The sequence below is a fragment of the Suncus etruscus genome, chromosome 20 (genome assembly GCF_024139225.1).
Source record: "Suncus etruscus isolate mSunEtr1 chromosome 20, mSunEtr1.pri.cur, whole genome shotgun sequence".
Classification (NCBI taxonomy): domain Eukaryota; kingdom Metazoa; phylum Chordata; class Mammalia; order Eulipotyphla; family Soricidae; genus Suncus; species Suncus etruscus.
The window spans coordinates 28,024,484-28,037,107 of NC_064867.1; the positions used below are offsets into that span (position 1 = coordinate 28,024,484).

Genomic DNA, 12,624 nt, shown 5'->3' on the forward strand with positions numbered 1-12,624 from the left:
GAGAGATAGCATAGAGGTAAGACATTTGCCTTGCATGCAATGCATAAGGACAGTGGCTCGATCGGCATTCCATATGGTCCTCCGAGCCCGCCAGAAGTGATTTCTGAGTGTTGAGCCAGGAGTAACCCCAGAGCTGCGCTGCCGAGTGGGACCCAAAAACCAAAAACCTAAAAAAACAAAAACAAAAAAAACAACAAAACTCTGTGCCTGTATTGACTATATATAGAAAGTAATTCTCTTGAATAGGAATCAAATAAACACAAAGACATTATTTTATAATTACTTTATTATGAAATGATCTAATGATTTGGTCTATCTGTGAGCCAAAGTCGCATGTGTTGGATACAATTGGAATTTTTTTTTCTCCACAGCACACTAGACAATATATCATGGCACACAAGAGTGCCCCGGCACAGTGGTTGAAAAACGCTACCTTAAAGCATGTAGGAGATGAAGAGCTACCTCCTTAGCTTGTTCTTCAAGCAGTGCTCACCACCTGAGACCACATTTCATGCCCCTTCCTCCACCACCTACCTGCCCTACATCTTTTTTCTCTGCTGCAAAATGCCAGCTTCCTCCAAACCAGAACCCCCCATTCATTCACCTGCCATTTGCTCTTCCCAGCATTTCTTCCATCTCTTCTTCCCCATAGAATTCGTGTACAGTTGGCGAATCATTTTTTTTAATAGCACACATCACATTTTGAAATTTGTACCCATTTATTTATTTATTTATTGTCTTTGCCAATGCAGTGTAAGTTTCCTAGGCCTAGACACTTATCTGATGTGGTTCCTAAACCTAAAAGAATAATAAAAAGCAGGGGCCGGAGTGATAGTGCGGTGGTAGAGCATTTGCCTTGCACACGGCTGACCCAGGACGGACCTGGGTTCGATCCCTGGCATCCCATATGGTCCCCTGAGCCAGGAGCGATTTCTGAGGGCATAGCTAGGAGTAACCCCTGAGCATCACTGGGTGTGGCCCCAAAACAAAACAAAGAAAAAGAAGAATAAAAGCAGCTCACATCTGTCTGAGTGCTTAGCAGAGCTCATAGATGGCCTTAAATCCCTTGTAGGTATTTTTTGCCCCTTTTTAGTGGAAGACAGTCTTGTTAGTACCCCAGGGACCATATAGTGTTGGGGATGAAAACTGGGGTTCCCTCCTGTAAAGCATGCTTGCCAGCCCTTCCACCTATCTCCCTGGTCTGCCTCTTATCATTTAGAGCAGTTCTGTGAGAGAGTCGTTCTAGCAGATCATTTTATAGGCTCAGGAAAAATGGCATAAGTGATGAGATCACTGGACAGGGTCATGTAGATGACTGATGAGAGATCTGGGCTGAAAATAGGCCATCCCTAGAACATCACTCTGTTCACTCCTTCCCATGCCTGTGCCTGGCCTGCATTGGGTGCTTTTTTCATATGTGTTGGCAGGCTCCATCTTCACCTTAAATGGGGACCTGTGTAAAGTATTGTGTAGAACTGGGTGTAGGTGGATTAATTAGGGTGTGACTCAGGAAAAATGCTGGGAGGTCAAGCTTCTGAGTAGGAGCTCATTAGCTATGTGATCTTGGGAGCACAGTCACCACAATTTTTGCAACATGTGGGTAGAGTATGGTAATGGTCAATGCTGCCAAGGAGAGAGTGAAAGTGTGTGTAGACGTGTTGAGAAAAACCAGTGCTTTGGAGGCCTCTTCTTAACTTCCTTCCTCCTCCCTTACTTCTTTATTACTCCATTCCTCCCTCGTTTCCTCCCCTCTTTCTGCTTGTATAACTGGTTTGTGAGAAGGAAATCAGAGGAAAAAATTTGTCCAAGAAGTGTTTTGGTGTAGTTGCTTTTTTGGGTAGTGATTAGTTGATGAATGCAGAGTCTACTTTGCCTTTAGATAGGCGAATGAAAACCAGTAAGAAATACCAGTGGATGAGACTGGAACTTGATCGATGGTACAACGAGTAGGATGTTTGCCTTGCAAGCACTGGGCCTGGAGTCTATCCCTGGTACCCCATATGGTCCTCCAAGCCCTGCCAAAAGTGATCCCTGAGTGCAGAGTCAGGAGTAAGCTTGACTGGGTTTGGCCCCAATGAAACCCAGACCAAACCAGCAAACAAAAAACATCTTAAAGACTACTTGGATTTAATTCATCTCCATACTCCTACTGGTCCTGAGAAGTACACTAGTTCTCTTAAAATTAAATACTGGGGTCTTGCTGATTTGAACACTTATTTGCATAAATTTACATTTTGAGTTCAAGCCCTAATTCCATGGAAGGTAAAAGAAATTTAATTAATGCAAAATGTTGCAATTATATTCAGCTCCAGTTTTCAGCCTAAGCATGTGTGAAATACATAAAGATTTCATTTCAACCAGTTTATTAACCTCCTTTAATAAGCCGGCAGTAATGTGCTGTGCCTGGCTGTGTGTCTGCCTTGCCTCTGTCCATCGAAGCAGCCCTCTCTGACAATGCTGGTAAACATCAGATTCCTGTTCTCTAGCCCTTTGCTGCCACTTTTCCCAAGTCACTTCCTGGACCACTGCCTCCGTCTCATCCCTCCATCCATCACTTTGTTTGTGGTTCATTGCTCACTGTTCCCTTGCTACATGGCTGGCTCACCCGCCGCAGGGGAGAGCACAGAGCCCAGGTGTGGTGAAACCCTGCAGTTTTACTCATGTTATGGCAGTGCTGGAGAGGCCACACATGGCACTGGAGCTGCTTCCCCATCCATCAACTGGGCCCCAGCTTCCTGTGCTCTTTCTATGTTGATCCCCACCCAAGTTTCATAGAGACCTCAGGCCAATGCAGGGGAACAGACCAAAAGCAAACAATAGAACAGAATTGCAAAGACCAAGGAAGGTCCAGGCAGGCAGAGTTCACTGGCATTTGCCCCAGTGCACCAGTGGGGATGTTGCTAATGTGCGGGCCTGAGTGGGGTGCATTGGTGTTGAGAGATTTGGCAATGACTCAGAACTCATGGTAGTCTTACGCTGACCTTGCATGATACCATTGTTTCCCTCTCTGACATCTCAGCCAATTAGTGTTAGTTGGTTAGCTAGTCAGTCAGCCAATTAGTATCTGACTCCCCCAGCCCCAGAACTAAGAGTTGGGGTGCTGAGCAAGTGCAGATGAGAGGGGGGTCTAACAGGCTTGTGATGCTGTGCCTCAAAGGCTGCACTGTTCTTTTGGAGTCTTGGCTTTGGATTTCTTCTGATGATGGTGACTTTGTCTTTTTCTGTTAATTAAAAATACCTTGTTTTAAGTTGCACCCTATGGTACATAGGGTCTGTTCTTGACTTAATGCTTTTTTTTTGGGGGGGGGGTTACTCTCTCTTAGTGGTGTCCAGGTACTGGGTATTTAACCTGGGTCTCCTTTAGACAGATCATGTGCTCTAGCCCTTTGAGCTGTCTCCTCAACCCATTTTCTTCCTCCCTCCCTTTTTTCTCCTTCCCTCTTCTTTCCTTCCTTTCTTCTTCATTTCCCCTTCCCTCCCTCCCATTTTTTGTTCCCTCCTTCTTCCCTTTTTCGTCCCCCTCTTTTTATTCCTTCTTTCATTTGTGCTAGGGCTGCAACCTGGCCTTAAACATGTGAAACTTGTGCTCTGTCAACAAGCTACATCTCTGTTCCCCTTTTCTCTGTGAACATTTTTTGAGGTGGGTTTTGGGGACACACCCAGCAGTGCTCAGGGGTTACTCCTGGCTCTTCGCTCAGAAATCGCCCTGGCAGGCTCGGGGAACCATTATGGGTTGCCGGGAATCGAACCAAGGTCCATCGGGGTTGGAAGCATGCAAGGCAAATGCCCTACCACTGTGCTATTGTTCTGGACCCCTGTGAACATTTGTATTGGGACATCTTTTGGACAGCATAAAATTCACCCATTGGCAGTGTTTGTTCACATACTTAGAGCTGGGCAGCTGCCCTTGCAGTCACATGTTAGCATCATGACCTGACTTACACTCTGCAATCCCCCCTCACCCCTCATTCGTTCTCTGGGCCTCAGCTGCCCACTGGTTCTGCCTGCATGCATCTGCCTTCTCTCAATCCTAGCAAGATGCTTTTGATGTTGGTCCCTTAGTGTCGCAGTACGAGTCAGCGGTTTGTTTCTGGATTGCGGAGCAGCATCTCATTGTGTATGGATGGGCTGTATTATGCTGTCACCAGCGATGGGCATTTTAATTGTTTCTAGTTCCTGACTGTTTAGAATAATGCCACTGTGAACACTTGCATGCATATGTTTTCATTTCTCTTGGATATATAAATGAGAATTGCTAGCTTAAAAGCTGGACATGCAGCTCAGCTACAGAGCCCTGGGAGCCCTGGATTCAATTCTTGTCACCCCTCTCACACACACAGACACACATGTGCATAGACATACACATTTAGACACCCCAAAACAGCTGGCCATGCAGCTTAGCCACAAAACACTGGGACCTTGGATTTAATTTTCGTCACTTACACACACATAGAAACACAGGCACCCATATAGATAAACACACACACACACACACACACACACACACACACACACAGCTGGTTTATTCCCATTTTTTGTTGTTGTTGCTTTTGGGTCATACCCGGTGGCGCTCAGGGGTTACTCCTGGCTCTGTACTCAAAAACTGCTCCTGGCAGGCACAGGGTACCATATGGAATGCTGGGATTCGAATGACCACCCATCCCAAATTGGCTGCATGCAAGGCAAATGCCCTACTGATGTGCTATCTCTCCAGCCACAGGTTTATTCTCATTTTGGTAACATCCTATTCTGGTTGAATTTGGTGAGTTGCCTGGTGTGACCTTTGTAAAAAAAAGCATCAAATTTGTCTAAAATGACCCACTTTCTACTGCTACCAACAGTCTTAGATGCTTCCACATTCTCTAGCTTCACCAATATTCCTTCTTGCTGTCCCTTTCCTACTGTCCTTTTTCTTGTCATTGCGTGATCATACTTGGTGATGGTGTTTGCACTGGCATAGCTATGGTGTGCTGCATCATAAACGGCACGTGGGTGTTGCTGGAGATGGCGCTCTGAGACTCATCCAAGTGAGATGGGTTCCTCATGCACTGATGATCCCCTGCCCTTTGTCTGTGGTTTTGATTATAACTAGTTGATGGGTGTGAAATGGCATCTTATTGTGGTCTGAGTTTGCAGTTCTCTAGTGATTACTCATTTGAGCATTTTTTTCATGGGCTGATTTGCCATTGCAGGTTAAAAAATTTCTTTGAGGGGCCAGAAATATAGCATGGAGGTAGGGCATTTGTCTTGCATGCAGAAGGACGGTGGTTCTTGTGGTTCTTCTGGTTCTTCTTTCTTCAAATCCTGGCATCCCATATGGTCCCCCCCACCGCCAGCCTGCCAGGAGCGATTTCTGAGCATAGAGCTAGGAGTAACCCCTGAGCACTGCTGGGTGTGACCCAAAAACTAAAAAAAAAATTTTTTTTTTGAGGGTGCTAGTGTTTGGGTCACACCTAGTGATGGTATGCATGCTACTGTACTGCAGGTTCACTTAAGGCTCTGTATGGGAGACCAAGTGTTACTGGGCTTGAATCTAGGCTTTTTTACATTACAAAGCATGTGCTCAGCCCACAAATCTCTCTCGCCCATTCATATATTTTCTTTGGTGAATTTTTTTTTAATCTTTGACCTCTTTTTTTAAATATATTTTTTATTTAAATAACTTGATCATAGTTGGATTACAGTCATAACCAGAACACCCCCCTTCACCAGTGTAACATTACCCTCTCCCCCCAATCTTTGACCTCTTTTAATTAACTTGGTTATCTTTAAGATTTGTTTATGCTGGATGCAAACTTTATCATATTATGATTTGTAAATATTTCCTCTTAAAATGTGTGGGTATTTGTTTTCTATGATGTTAAAGTGTATTTTTAAGTGTCTATGATGTTAAGTTTATCAGTTCTTTGTTTGTCTAACCCAAGGTAATGGAAATTTTTTTTCCCTCTGTTTTCTTTTTGTAGTATTTGGGGGTTACACACCTGGCTGTGTTCAGCAATTATTCCTGACTCTGCTCGGGAATATTTCCTGGTGATACTGGAGGACCCCATGTGGGTGCCTGGGATCAAACTGGGGTTGGCAAATACCTTGCCCCTTGCACTGTCTTTTCCCATTTCCCCAATATTTTCTTCTAAGAATTGGAGAGTCATCCATTTTGAGTTCATTTTTGTGTATATTGTTAGCTATGGCTCTCATTCAGGGACTGGAAAAGTTTTCTGTGAATGGCCAGATGGAAAAGACATTTAGCTTCACTGACCCAAAGTTTTTATCACCATGTTAGTTTACTGGTGAAAGCAACTGTAAATACTATATAATGGGTAGAGCTTTTACCTGGTCCATTATGCAAAAAAAAAAAAAAGAAAGAAAGAAAGAAAGAAAGATAGAAAATAAAAGAAAAAACAGACCAGTTCTGTCACCAGCAAACTTTGTTTATTCAGAAACAATAACAAGAAGGTAACTTATTCTGTAGTGAGAGAGATATTATTGGGGTTGAGTTGCTTGCCTTATATGCAGCAAACCCTGATTCGATCCCAGCACCTTCATATGGTCCCCTGAACATGACCAGGACTAAGTTTAGATCACTGGATGTGGCCCAACACTCATTTACATATCACCACCTTTGTTGTTCCCCTGAAATAGGCAACTTGGAAAATATAGAGTCAAGAGTGAGAAACAGGGCCCAACTTTTAGATTTAGGAGCTGATATGACTGAAAAATTTATTGGAAGAAATTGGGAGTTTGATGTGTGATGGTTGCTGCTTAGTTGGCCTGTGGCTCTTCTCACTGGCTATTGCTGCTGGACAGAGATGAATGGGGCTTGGGAGCAGCCCTACTTCCTACTGGAGAAGCCAATCCTACCAGGTCCCACATGTGTAGGCTGTGTGTGTGTGCATGAGGGTATAGTGAGTCCAGGACAATCATTTCTGGATGACAGTTTTTATATTCCACTAACACTCTATGGAGTTGGGTTGGATTTGTTTACATTTGGCTCTGGCTCTATGCAGAACTCTGATTTAAATCCTTTTCTTTCCCCCCATGAAGCATCAAGATGTTCCAACTTTATTTATTAACTTACCCCTTGAATTAACTTAGACCTTGTGAGCCTTAGTTAACCATAAACACAAGGTTTATTTCTGTATCATCCTGTGCTTCGTTCTGAGAGAATTGGCCCAGAGTCAGTAGATGCGCTGAGAATTCTCTCCATCACTCAGACAGACCTTTCATCTTATGCCTGTTACTGGTTGCTTTCCATGGAGTTTGTCCTGCATCAGCTTCTGTCACATGGTCCTTATTCTGCCATGGCCACTGAGGAGGATTGAAAGCAGGACTGGACATAGAGACATAACACTGACTGGTAGAGTTAGCCTGAATTGATATGGACAGAACAGTGTGAGAGGAAATCAGGACAAGGGGTAGTGGCATTTCCAGGATTATGTGGTTATCATTTGGGGATCTGTGGGACTGAACCACGAGACTGCCTGTGATCACATGCCCTTGTTTAGCTCAAGTAATAGTGAGTGTATATGATTGTAGAATGCTTTGTGGAGAATTTCCTTTATTATTAATTCTTTTTTTGGGGGGTCACACCCAATGATGCTCAGGGGTTACTTTTTGGCTCTGCACTCAGGAATTACTCCTGGAAGTGTTCAAGAGACCATAGGTGTTGCTGGGAATTGAAACCTGGTTGTCTGCATACAAGAGCCTTACCCTCTGTACTGTTGCTCTGGCCCTAGATTTGCCATTTTAACCAAAATAGTCTGCTGTGTACTTCCGTTCAACATCTCCATCACCTGCTACCCATTTGTTCAGTCTTGAATCGGTGCAACAGTGCTGTTCATTCTTTTCTTTTTCAGTTTTAGTTTTGGCCACACCCAGGCGATGCTCAGGGCTTACTCCTGGCTCTGTGCTTAGGAATCACTCCTGGTGGGGCTTGGGGGACCATATAAAGTGCTGGGTATCGAACCCAGGTTAACCACATAGAAGATAAGTGCCTTACTCACTGTATTATGGCTCTAGCCCAATGCTGTTCTTTTTGGTTTTACTGTGCTTACGTTTCTCTCTCTCTCTCACTCTCTCTCTCACTCTCTCTCTCACTCACTCACTCACTCACTCACTCACTCACTCACTCACTCATTCTCTCTCTCTCTCTCTCTCTCTCTCTCTCTCTCTCTCTCTCTCTCTCTCTCTCTCATGTTTCTCTATCTTCTGAGGACCACACCCAGCTCATGCCAGCCTGAGAAATTTGGAGGCCTCAGAGTCGATGTGGTACTAGATTGGAACTCTGAGTCTCACACATGCTGGGCACACAGCTGCTCTGCTATTGAAGCTTTCTCCCCCAGCACTTACTCGTGCATTTTTTTTTTCTTGGAGATGATCCCAGTATTTCCCAGGAGACCAAACAGAACTGGGGTACAGACCTGTGTTTTCTGCCTGCGAAGCATGTGCTTGGCTTTCTGAGCCATCTCCCCAGCTTCCATCTTACTTTTCTGATGCTATGAAGTTGTTTTCTTTTCTTTTCTTTTTTTTTTTTTTTTGTTTTTGTTTTTGTTTTTGGGTCACACCCGGCGGTGCTCAGGGGTTACTCCTGGCTGTTTGCTCAGAAATAGCACCTGGCAGGCACGGGGGACCATATGGGACACCGGGATTCGAACCAACCACCTTTGGTCCTGGATCGGCTGCTTGCAAGGCAAACACCGCTGTGCTATCTCTCCGGGCCCTGAAGTTGTTTTCTTAATTTCAACTCTTGAGTTCATTTTGATGTCTATAAAGTTACTATTGTGTTTTTTATTAATTTTTTTTGGGGGGTGCACATTCAAGCAGTGTCCATTGACAACTCCTAGCTTCTGTTCTTGGGGATTGCTCCTGGCAGTGCTCTGGACCCCGTTGGTGATGGGACTGACCCCAAGCCTTCTGTGTGCAAGTAGGCACTTAGCCTTTGAGCACTGTCTCTGGCCTACAGTGTGGCTCTTATAGGCTCAGTGGAGCTCAGCCTGGTGCTATGGGCCTGACTAGTTATTGGTTAGGCCAGCAGTGCTACTAAGGCCTGACGGTACTTGTTGACTATCAGAGCCATATTGAGCAGAGTTCTGGGACTTAGTTGTGCTAGGGTTCAAACTCAGGATCTCATGCATGCCAATCACATGCCCTAGCAGCAGGTTCTGCTATTGTATGTGTGCATACATGTGTCTTATCACATTCATACATGTGATTTTATATTCTGTATATTCTGGTGAATCCAACCCTACTTAGTTCTAGTATTTTATGGTTTTTGTTTCTTCTTTTTAGGTCATAACTAGCAGTGCTCAGGACTTACTCCTGGCACTGTGTTTAGAGATCACTTTTGGCGGGCTCAGCAGATGCTGGGTTCAAACCTGGGTTGGCCTTATGTAATGCAAGCGTCTACCCATTGTACTATCTCTCTGGTGCCCATTCATGTGCGCGTTTAAAGTTTTGTGTCTGCTGGATCTTGCGGTTGGTCTCCAAAGACCATTTATTTCTTCCTTTTTAGCGTCGAGGCCTTTCATCCTTCTTGTTTCTAGCATTGGCTGGAAACTCCAGCACAATAAGGAATAGAGGTGATGAGTGTAAATGTCCTTGCTCTGACACTGGATCTGGGACAAAAGTGCTTTTCTCATCTGTATGTTGTCAAATGGAGGCTTTTGCTATTGCTTGTCATAGGATCATTTTAAAAAATATTCTCAGGCACTCCTTCTCTCTCCTTTTATTTTATTTTCTTTTAGTAGAGGGCAGAGACTGTTTATTATGTATTATAGTGTCGGGTTCATTAGTATGTACACATTGAATTACTCGCTCGGCGCTAATAGATGGGTGATCCTTTTAGCCAAACTGGCAATGGCAGGTTTGATTCTTCTACTTTCATTTGGTCCCAGACTTTGCTACAGATATGCTCATGGGTACAATACGTGTGTCCTTTCCCACCTGACTGCTTCTGCGCATCTTGACTGGCTTTCTGAATGTCTGTCTCAGCTAGACTGTGCTTACTTCAGCTTATATTTTGCATCTATTCCTTTTTCTGCATTGGCTAGTGAAATTACCCCTGTGCTTGAGTCCTGATGCCCCCAAGGGGAGGTCTCTCTCCGCTGGCAGAGAGCAGAGAATCCATGTGTTAGAGAACCCATTGCCTGTGGACTCTTCTGGCCAGTTGAGGCTGATCTGTTTGGACCATGGCTTCCCAGAGCATTGTCCTTACTGTCCCTGAAAGTGCAGGTATGCACTGAAGGAATCGGAAAATAGCAGGGAAAGGGTTCTCCAGACCACTGTTTCTTTTTCTGTTTTGGGCCACAACCAGTGGTGCTCAGGTTTACTCCTGGCTCTGCACTCAGGAATCACTTCTGGTGGATTTAGGGGACCACATGGGATTGGCCATATGCAAGGCAAGTGCCCTACTGTCTTGCTGAACCCATATCAAAGTGTATGATACCAGCTCTTCTCCCAGAGGTACTGGGGCCTTGGGTATACTTTGTTAGCTTAAAGAAGGCATATTTCCAGGGGGACACAGTGATTCTTTTTTTTTTTTTCTGAAAGGGGATGGTAGGCCAGATGCATTTGGGTGGGAGTCTGCTATAAACAGTGTTATGAAATCTTGGATCTCTATATGTACCTGAGTGCTTTATTCATGTGACTTGGTTATCCAGTTCACTGACGGGACAGTGCCACATTTTGAGCAACTTTTTTTTTTTTTTTTGGTGTTTGGGCCACACCCGTTTGACGCTCAGGGGTTACTCCTGGCTATGTGCTCAGAAATCGCCCCTGGCTTGGGGGGACCATATGGGACGCCGGGGGATCGAACCGCGGTCCGTTCCTTGGTAGCGCTTACAAGGCAGACACCTTATCTCCAGCGCCACCTTCCCGGCCCCTTTGAGCAACTTTTAAGCCTTTATTTGAACCTGTGTTTTAAATCTTCCCTTCTTAGCACTATATGATAGCAACCGGCCCAGTCACGACCTCTCTGTGACTCTCAGCCTCATGTCTGGGAAGCCAAACTCTCTGTATGGTTACATCTTCAGGGTCATAGACCCACAACCACTATCTCTCTGTGTCTGGGAGTAACAGGCTCAGGCACTCATTAGCTTTTACTCCTCCTCAGTTAATCTGGACTGCTCCTCACATGGCAGTCAAGAGGCTGTGCTGCAGGTCCCAAGAGGGCCCCAGGTTGTAGGGGTTACTCCTCTCTACCCAGACACTACCCAGGGCTCTCTCTCTCAGCTCCTCTGCTTTTTGGGATGCTGTGCTCAAGTGTTCTTAAGTTCTTAAGTGTTCTTAAGTTCTTAAGTTCTTAAGTTCTGTTCTCTTTCCCTCCTGTGCCTGATTCCTTCCACCTGCTAGTGGAGTTGATGAGTTCCTGATTCTCAGAAGGTGACTCATCATGGTCCCCTTGCCTGCCCCATGTAGCCCCTTATGTCCAATTGGGTCTGGACATCTCCCCTACTAGTTACCGATGTGGTCTCTGTTCTGAATGGCTGTAGTTAGCTTCTATTAAACTTTTCCTTGACATTTATTTTTGTTTTATATTAGTAGTCATGATGGTAGTACTAAGCACCACTTCTACTAGTATTAGTATTTTGCAGTGCTCGGATTTGATCCCTTCACATGTGAGGCAAATGTTCTGCTGCTGAGCCCATATCCTAGCCCATTTCCTTCACCTTTGTTTTGTTTTGTTTTGGTTTTTGGTTTTTGGGTCACACCCTGCAACGCTCAGGGGTTACTCCTGGCTTTATGCTCAGAAATCTCTCCTGGCAGGCGTGGGGGACCATATGGGATGCCCGGATTCAAACCAATGACCTTCTGCATGAAAGGCAAATGCCTTACCTCTATGCTATCTCTCTGGCCCCTTTCCTTCACCTTTGATGGCAGATCATGAATATTTCTTTCCAGCCATTTCTCTGTCATCCTCTGTTAGCTTCAGCATCTTCGCTAAGACCCCTTCTCTCTCCTCTGTGGCCCATCTGGTGAACCATTGAGTTCTGCCTCTCAACACACTCACCTCCTACAAGTCTCCACTACCCTGGGGGAAAAGATCCATTTTTGGAGAGAGGCTGGTTTGAGGCATTTTACATAAGAATTTGGCCAGTTGAGGGTGTTGGGGCTGACTGTGGGGGGAACAAATATACCCTTACTGGCTCGTCCCAGTTATCAGCTTCTTTTGTCAGTGCCTTGTAGGAGAGGGCACTAGTCAGCTCTACTGTTGTTCCTGTTTTCCCTGCTTCCTGTGGACTCTGACGAAAGGTGGCTACCTCTCCCCACCTGCATGGGCCTGGCTTGTGCTGGGACCTTGTGAGTTTCCAAGTAGGCCTATTGGTGTCCTACACATGGTCTCTGGCTGCCTGTTCTTGGCTTCTTCTCTTCTTACACTGGGATCTTGGGAACTGATTTCATTTTTATTTTCTGAAGGGCACCCTCTTTGCTGTGCTCTCCCCACCCTCTTCTCTGACCTGTGTCCTATAGGCCTCATGCTCACTCTTTGTGTTGTGGTACCCACTTGAGCCAAATGCCTTGAGTCATCACTTCTCTGATTAGGAAACCTCAGTTTTTGGCTGCCCACCTCTGTGACCTGGGCCCAGAGTTGGGCACATGTCAGATACTTAAGTCACTTGCTGTATGTAT

The 12,624-nt window shown here is 45.2% G+C and overlaps 1 protein-coding gene across 1 annotated transcript in view; it reads left to right on the forward strand.

The window, feature by feature from the left end:
• Window positions 1–12,624, forward strand: part of CHCHD6 (coiled-coil-helix-coiled-coil-helix domain containing 6) — a 199,877-nt gene that overhangs the window by 749 nt on the left and 186,504 nt on the right. The gene's annotated exons all lie outside the window — the stretch shown is intronic.